Here is an 8952-nt window from a genome sequence, read left to right on the forward strand (position 1 = left end):
TGCTTTGAGTTCATGGAAATACTGAACAGTGATGTGAGAATGACTACAATTCGAAGCAACATGACATCACAAGGTATAATCTCATTCCTTGCGCTATATAAATGCTCTGTACAGAATTGATAAGTGAATTCTGGGAATATCTGGGAATTTGAATCAGTTAAAAATAGGCAGATGATAGGTAAACGGAAATTTGGAGAATTTTTTTAAAGACCAATTTTATTCTAGTGCAGTAAAACATTTTCTTACGTGTATTTTTCCAATTTCTGGAACATTCATCTCTTTAGGGTGTCACAGAGAGTGACAATATAAACAGTTTCCCACACACATCTCCTGTAGGTTGTGCTAAGGGCTATAAAAAATAATACATTCTGACAATTTCACAGTTTCTGCAAGATTAGGTCAAAAGATTTTTACCTAGTAAAGAAATTTCTACAGAGAACAGCTAGATGTTATTTCCCCCAATTCCTGACATATTCAATAACCTACAAGCAAGGGAATTTTATTTCAGTATAGAATATTTTACTGGTTAAAGAAAGTTTGGAGACCTTTAGAAGCAGGATAGTTTATTATTATTCTGAGATAGTTTAACAAAGTTTCAACCTAATAAACTCCATTTTTAACAGATGGTTTCTGAAGGTGCCTCTCAGCTCTCTGATTCATCAGTTAGCCACATTTTCTCTTAGGTGGACATCATCTGGTAGGAATGCACAACCAGTTAACAGACCCTGAGCTATGCTAGAGTTGTTCACTGAAAACAATGATGAAATGAAGAGAGAACAAGAAGAATCATTTCTCAGTGAATAATTTTGGTGAAACTAGGAAGGATAATTTGAACCAACTTCTTTTGCATTGTCAAATATTGCATGTTCTCTCTGAGAATTATTGCTGGAAATGGGAAATCACTGGCATACTGGGAGAAGTTCATCCCATAGGTCTAGTGGGTCATAGGCTTTGGAAATCTACACTAATTCTTTTAAACTACTAGGGAGCCATCTCATAAATATCTATTTCAGTGCTCTAAAATGATTAAATGACATCATTATGACCTGGCTTAAGGAAAGCGTTAGATGAGGGCCCTAAATGGTACCCTGGTGGTCTAAAAGAGTTAATGGAGTATCCTTAAGTGCCCAATTTAGTTTGCAACATACAGAGCAGGGAGTGTGTAGCAGTAACTCACTGATAGCTTTATCTAATATGAGTATATCAAGGAGAGAGAAATCCTTTGAAGGAATTTATAATAGAGCGGGTGGTAGTTGGGATGAATACAGTTTTGCTAAGGAAGGACGGAGCTTAGGAAATCCAATAATCCTATGGAAAGACATTGAAGTAATGCTCATCTTAAAAAATATCTCAAGAGATCATGAAGCATGACAACAGATATTATGTTCTTCCAAAATACAGCAAATCTTTATGTCTAACACACTCTGAGAGCAAATATGTATATTTATTTTTACAGCAGGGACTGGGAAACTAGGAAAATGTATTTTAAATTTTTTATCGTAGTCAAGACTATGGAACTATAATACATCAGAACAGCAGATAAGAATTGGAAAACTAACATCATTCTTACATCAAATGGGATGTTTTTACTACAAAAATTATTGAAAAATATGTAACTTTTTTATGGAGTTTAATATTATTAAATCAAATGCTAAGATCAAATTGGACGTAGGAAAAGATGAGAAAATATGAGAGGAGAATAGCAGAGAAACGAAGAGAAAAAATACTGAGAGAAAAGGAACTAAATACATTTTGATATGCTAAAATAATTTGGTTAAATAATTGAATTAATTAATAGAAGGATAGAAACGTGGAACAAAAAGAACAAATCACCTGTCATTTGTTCACCTTAAAATATTCATAAGTCTAGAAACAGTCACAAATAGAAGTATATTTCTATATATATAATATAAATTTATTATATGGTAAAGGAGACCTTCGAAATATATGGGCAAGGGAAGGATTTTGATAAATCAGTACAAGGTAATTGCCAAGAGAATGAACTCTTGAGTCATACTCTCTGGATCTAATACCAACTCTTATGCTTAATAGCTATATTACCTTGAGTAAATCACTAAACTGTTCTTCAGTTCTATTATCTGAAAGTTTGGAAATCTAACACTACCTTTCTTATTGGGTTTTAAGAACTAACAGAGATAATAAATGTAAAGCATTTGGCAGAGTATTGGACAAATAGTAAACTCCATTAAATGCTAATCATTATTATCATTCAATAAATGCTTTTGGAGAAAAAAAATTGCTAACTACTTGGAAAACAAGTTAGTTCCTCTCTCCTACCTCATAGCAAAAATGAAGTCAGATGGATTAAAAAGTTAGATGAAAAAAGAAAAGTATAAAAGAAAAGAAAATATACCTGAACATTTGTAATAATCTTGTGATGGAGAAGGCTTTTCTAATCATCAAAACAAAAGCAGGAAACACAAAGCCATAGTCCTATAGAAAACTGTTGAAAATTTTGTTTCTGATGGAAAAAAATTATTCATAAAAATAAAATAAAAAATGCATGGCTGACTAGAAAATATTATACACAGGACTATCATAATTAATATATAAAGAGTTCCTACATATTAATTTTTCTAAAAAATGGCATATAATAAAGCAGGAAATGAACATAAACCGATGGTATATTCTGTAAATACTGTTTTTTCTAGTTTCAGTGCCTCCTCAGACTTGACCTTGATCTTCCAATCTAAATTATATTTCCCTAAATTTCCTTCTCATAGCATTTTGTTTCTTTCTCATAGCTCTTGTTGTTCTTTATCATATGTTTATGTGTGTTTATTTCTTCCCCACTATACAATAAGCTCATGGAAGACAGACTGTATAGTGTTTGTCACTCTGTACTAAGCACCTTGCATGTAACAGGTATTTGAGGATTAAAAGAGTGAAGATACTAAATGGTCCTGCACACCATGATACAGTATTTAGGCTTTACATTTAAGATAGTCATTGAAGAATTTTAACCAGGACAAGTACTTCTCAAGCCTCAATGAAGGGTGGAGAATGAACTAGAAGGGAGCATGCTTGCAATTCAGATGGTCAATTAGAAAAGCGATGGAAAAAAACCTAAGAAATCATGAAGATATAACTAAGGAACTTTAATGGAAATGGAGAAAAGAGGAATGAATACAAAGACATTAAAAATTAGACTATTTTAACTGAAGCAGTGTGTGTGTGTGGAGATATATATATATATACATATATATGGAAATAATGAGAATAAAATTTGATCATGGATTCCAGGGCAGATTGGAAACCTTTAATGATATATCAAGACATTTGTAGCTTTTTCTCAATTGAGTATAAATCCAATGAAGAATTTTGAAAACTGGGATTTGTTTGCTTTTTATTTTTGTTTGTTTGCTTGTATGTTTTAAAAAATCTTAATTGACAGGACTAAGTTATTGGGACATATGGATTAGACTTCTAGGACCACAGGAAAGTTGAATTTTGCAGTTTTATGAGTCAATAAATTTCTAATTCAGATATAAGTCTCTAGAGCCAAGGTCATCTCACTGAGGAAATTTTGGTATCCTAACATTATTGTCAAAATGATTACCCTTCATCAGCATCATCATCACTACCACCGCCAATAATAATAATGACAGCAACAACATCCACAAAAATTTACTGATCAATTACTATGTGCCATACACTGCAGGAGGTATTTGGATACATAAAAATCTGATATAGTCCCTGACATCAAAGAATGAGGGTATATGCATTAAAACTACACCACCTAAACAGAGGGTTCTGGACAGAGCTGGAGAAGGATGTAGAACAAAATTCTAACTCACAAAAAAAAAAAAAAAGACCAGATGTACTGGCCTAAAGGAGACTGGGGAAACCCTGAGAGTATGGCCACCAGACACTCTTTTAGCTCAGTGGTGAAGTCAATTCCGAGGTTCACCATTCAGCCGGGGAGTGGACAGCCCCATAAAACCAAATGGGACTAATGAGGCACAGCAGTCCAGGGACGAGGGCTAGAAGGCAGAAGCGGATGGGAAAGCTGGTGATAGGAAACCCAAGGTTGAGTAAGGATAGTGTTGATGTGTTGTGAGGTTGTTAACCATTGTCATAGGGCAACATGTGTACTAACTGTTTAATGAGAAACTATTTTGTTCTGTAAACCTTCATCTAAAGTGAGAATAGCAGCACAATTGGAAGAGCGTAGTCGATGTCACTGAACTGTGCATTTAGCAATTTTTGAAATGGTGTATCTTTGGCTATGTATATTTTCACCAAAAAAAAAAGTTCGAGAAGGGAGAGGGTTGACATGTCGTGCGGTTGTTAACCAATGTCATAAAACAATATGTGTACTACTGTTTCATGAGAAACTATTTGTTCTGTAAACCTTCACCTGAAGTACAATTAAAAAAAAAATCCCGCATTAAAAAAAAATAATTACACCACCTATGTGGAGTAGCATGTGATAAATTGAGTGATAGGAAAGTAATTGCTGCTGGAGTTCACAGAGAGAGAGAGAGAGAATTGACCATATTCTGAAAGGTCTTTAGGAAAAAAACTTCATGGAAGGGGGGTGAGACTTGAGTTGGTCTTTGAGGAAGAAACAAGTTAAGATAAATATGGGAGAAGGACAGCTACTCACACAGGGAACACATCAAGAGCAAAGATGAAGATGGACTACCCATGGCCTGTTCTAAGGACAAGCACACAAGTAAAAGATAAACTGTTTCGACCAAAGCGTAGAGCTCATAAAGAGGATTGAAAGAAGTATTTGAAAAGTTGACTGGGAACAGATTGTAAGGAATCCTTGATGTAAAACTGAGGATGGTTTATTCTGAAGAAAGTGAAGAACCACTTACAAGATTTGAGCAAAGTAACTACTGTAGAAAGTTGTGTTTTAAGATTTTAAGGATGAATATGATAAGCATGTTCAGGTAAATCTTAGGGATTAAATTTCAGATTGATGAGACCACTGAAGAAACTATGGAATTTTTTAGAAGAAAATGAGAACCTGATGTGGGAAAAGAAAAGGAGGAAGTGATATGAGATTTTTTTTTCTGACCTTTTATTATAAAAAAATTTCAAAATACGCAAGTAGACAGAAGAATATAATGAACCCCAAATACTCACCACCCAGCTTCAACAATGATCAATTCACAGCCAATTTTATTTTATCTATATCCCTACCTCTCCATTTTATCTCCATATTTTTTGAAGCCCCCCGAAAACAAAACAACAACCAAACCAAATCCGTTGCTGTTGAGTCATTCCGACTTATTGCAACCTGATAGGACAGAGTAGAAATGCACCATAGGGTTTCCAAGATTGTAAACCTTTTAGTTAGCAACCACTGTGCCACCAAGACTCTTTCTTTTGAAGCCCATCATTGTTTAATTTTGTATATATATATATACACATACATATACATATATACATGATGTGAATAAAATTTCTAAAAGATAAGGACTCATTAAAAAACATCACCACATCACTATTTTATCTAAAAAAATTAACAATTTCTTAACAATCTTAAATATACAGTGTTCAAGTTTTGCTCAATTGTTATGTGCAATTTCTTTGTAGTTGATTTCTTTGAATCAGTATCCAAATATAGTCTATTCATTGTAATTGGTTGACAAATGTTCAAATTCTCTTATCTTTGCCTGTTGGAACCCCTTTAAAGTTGAATCTTTTTGATACAACCCTAGTAGCTGTTGAGTGCTTTCTCACTTTCTTACATGACAAGATGTTCCAGGTCATCTTTTACGTTTCCTACCCAGAACCCAGAATCACTCATTTTGCCAAGGAGTCATTATTTGTACTGTATATGTTATTTAGAGACTACAAATTAGATGCTAGTGATGCTCATTGCTATAGATAGTAATTGCTTTTGCATTTTTTCAGAGGACAAAGCTGAGAAATCTGTATTTGTAAAGATAAAACTTATTATGAGTTTATGAAGATACTTCCAATTCAAATTCAGGAGTATATATTTTTTACTAACATCATTGATCTTATATTTGTTCCCTGTTTCTCTCATGTAAACAATTCTGGCTTAAATTTATATTCATATAATTCCTTATTTGGTTTTTCCTTCACTACAAACACAACAATCTCATAATAATAATACAACACTGCCAAAATATGAATAGAGAAACTGTATTTAGTTATTTTTTTTTGTAATTAGACTATATCCAACTTAAAATAATCAAGTTCTTGTATTTTATAGTCACTGTAAATAATTTCCCTTTCTATGTCATGTCACCTGGAAGTCTCCTCATGCATGAATTCAGTACTTTTTAAATTACAGAAGCTTTATAATATGTGCTGCTATTCGCTAGGGTTAGGTCACCCTCATTCTTCTCTTATTCAGGATTATCCTTTATCTTAGAGTTATTTCCGCTTTTTGTTTTTTCAAATTAACTCCGTTTAATTTCAGAAAAAAAAAACCACTGATAGTTTTAAGGTAGGGGTTAAATTTATAAATTAACTTGGGGAAAAGAGACTTATTTATGATGTTACGTCTTCCCACCCAAGAACGTGATATGTCTTTGCATTTATTCACTTCTACTTTTGTGTCTTTCAGGATTGTTTTGAAGTCTTCTGGATATGAGAGACAGTATGAAGGGTGAAACAGTAGGATTGGAGTATGAGGGGAAATAGGAAAAAACATGGACTCAAGCCTCTCTTGCAGGAGCATGATATATATATATATTGACAAAAATAGAATCATTCAAAGAGGTTTTTCACTAGATAATGGTGAGTTTTCATTTTAATACAGACCTGAGTTCTGATGTGTAGGTTTTTGTGGCAACTAAATAAGTCAAATTTACATAGGAGAAAATATCATTGAAAAAATAGAATAATATGAGACAATTATTCACTATACTTACATAACATGAAAAAAAAAATCCTTTAGAGCAGGTGCAGTTCCATGCAAAATTGTAGAGGTTTTCTTCTTCCCGTTTTCCCATGTTTCTCATACCATAGCATCCCTCCTTGAAATTGTCCTATACTTACTGTCCCCTCACGCATTCAATTTGAACATCCACATCATGCTGTGATCAGTCCTTCCATCAGCCCCAATGTCAGAAAGCAGGATCCTGCACTGTATTCTTTTCTCTTCCTCACCCCTTTCCCATATCTTCTGTATAATGAATCTTGTTTACTGTCTACCAAATTCTGTTGACAAAGAAAAAAAAAAGAGTAACAAATTTAAAAAGGAGATTGTGTCTCCTAAAAAGCTCTGGAAAAATCTCTTCCTCTTCTCCATTTTATTGCCTATGCCACTGCTTTAGTCAAAACATCATTTTTCTCAGCAATAATACTGAAACCAGTTCCTCAAAAGTCATCATGATTCCTTCATCCCCTTATTTCCTTTCTTATATGACAAGATGTGACAGTATATCATATTTACAACACATCCAAGTCATCTTTTTACTGTTACCTGAGTCACCTTTAAAAATGCAAGTTAAATACTTCTTTGACCCCTATTACCTAAAACAAATTCCTAATGTATTCTAGAAAATGTCAAAGCATCGCACGACAAATACTACATATTATATTCTTAGGAAAGTCACAGGGTCAATTAGCTGTCAAGAGCTTCCTCTTAGAGAAACTTGTTTAAATGTGATCAGCCTATGGGCCCAGAATCATGTGATTATGGGCTATTTTTAATATACTTAACAATTTTTGGTCAACACATTGGCAGCAAGGAATCTGCTAGAAAAGAGACTTCCTCTCAGGCTTCTCCAAGAAGAGACATATATGGATGGAGAGCCACTTAAAAAGGAAAACTAAAAAACTTCTGCCCACAAGTCTCTGGATTTGATGTGCAACTGTAACAAATTTTTCACAATTTCAAATATGAAGGGTGTAACAAAAAATTTACTAAAAGAAGAAGATAGGGCTATACTTTGAAAAAAAAAGCAAAGTTGAGGAAAGGTTTTATTTATTTATTTATTATTGCACTTTAGGTGAAGGCTTACAGAACAAATAGTTTCTCATTAAACAGTCAGTACACATATTGTTTTATGACATTGGTTAACCACCCCACGACATGTCAACATGCTTCCTTCCCAGCCTTGGAGAACCTTTTTTATTTTTTGGTGAAAATATACATAGCCAAGGATACACCATTTCAAACATTTCTACATGTACAATTCAGTGACATCAACTACTTTCTTCCAGTTGTGCTGCTATTCTCACTATCCTTTTCCAAAGTCTTCCATCACAATTGTCTTCAACTAGGCTTCCCATCAAAACTTTTCAGTTGCTGTTGTCAATGTGATCTCACATAGATAATTCTTTTTTATGTTGTTGTTGTTGTACTTTAGATGAAAGTTTACAGAACAAAATGTTTCTCATTAAACAGTTAGTACACATACTGCCCTATGACAATGGTTAACAACCCCGCGACATGTCAACACTGTCCTTAGTCAACCTTGGGTTCCCTATCACCAGCTTTCCTGTCCCCTCCTGCCTTCTAGTCCTCGTCCCTGGACTGCTGTGCCTCATTAGTCCCATTTTGTTTTATGGGGCTGTCCAATCCCCAGCTGAATGGTGAAACTCGGGAGTGACTTCACCACTGAGCTAAAAAGGCATCTGGGGGCCATACTCTCAGGGTTTCTCCAGTTTCTGTCAGGCCAGTAAACCTGGTCTTTTTTGTGAGTTAGAATTTTGTTCTACATCCTTCTCCTGCTCTGTCCAGAACGTGATCCAGGTCAGAGCAGTCAGTGGTGGTAGCCGGGCACCATCTAGTTGTACTAGACTCAGTCTGGTGGAGGCCTTAGTAGCTGTGGTCCATTAGTCCTTTGGACTAATCTTTTCCTTGTATCTTGTTCTCTTCATTCTCCCTTGCTCCCAAAGGGGTGAGACCAGTGGAGTATCTTAGATGGCTGCTCACAGGCTTTTAAGACCCCAGACGCTACTCACCAAGGTAGAATGTAGAACATTGTCTTTATA

Source organism: Trichechus manatus, unplaced genomic scaffold, assembly GCF_000243295.1.
Source record: "Trichechus manatus latirostris isolate Lorelei unplaced genomic scaffold, TriManLat1.0 scaffold00043, whole genome shotgun sequence".
NCBI classification, from domain to species: Eukaryota; Metazoa; Chordata; class Mammalia; order Sirenia; family Trichechidae; genus Trichechus; species Trichechus manatus.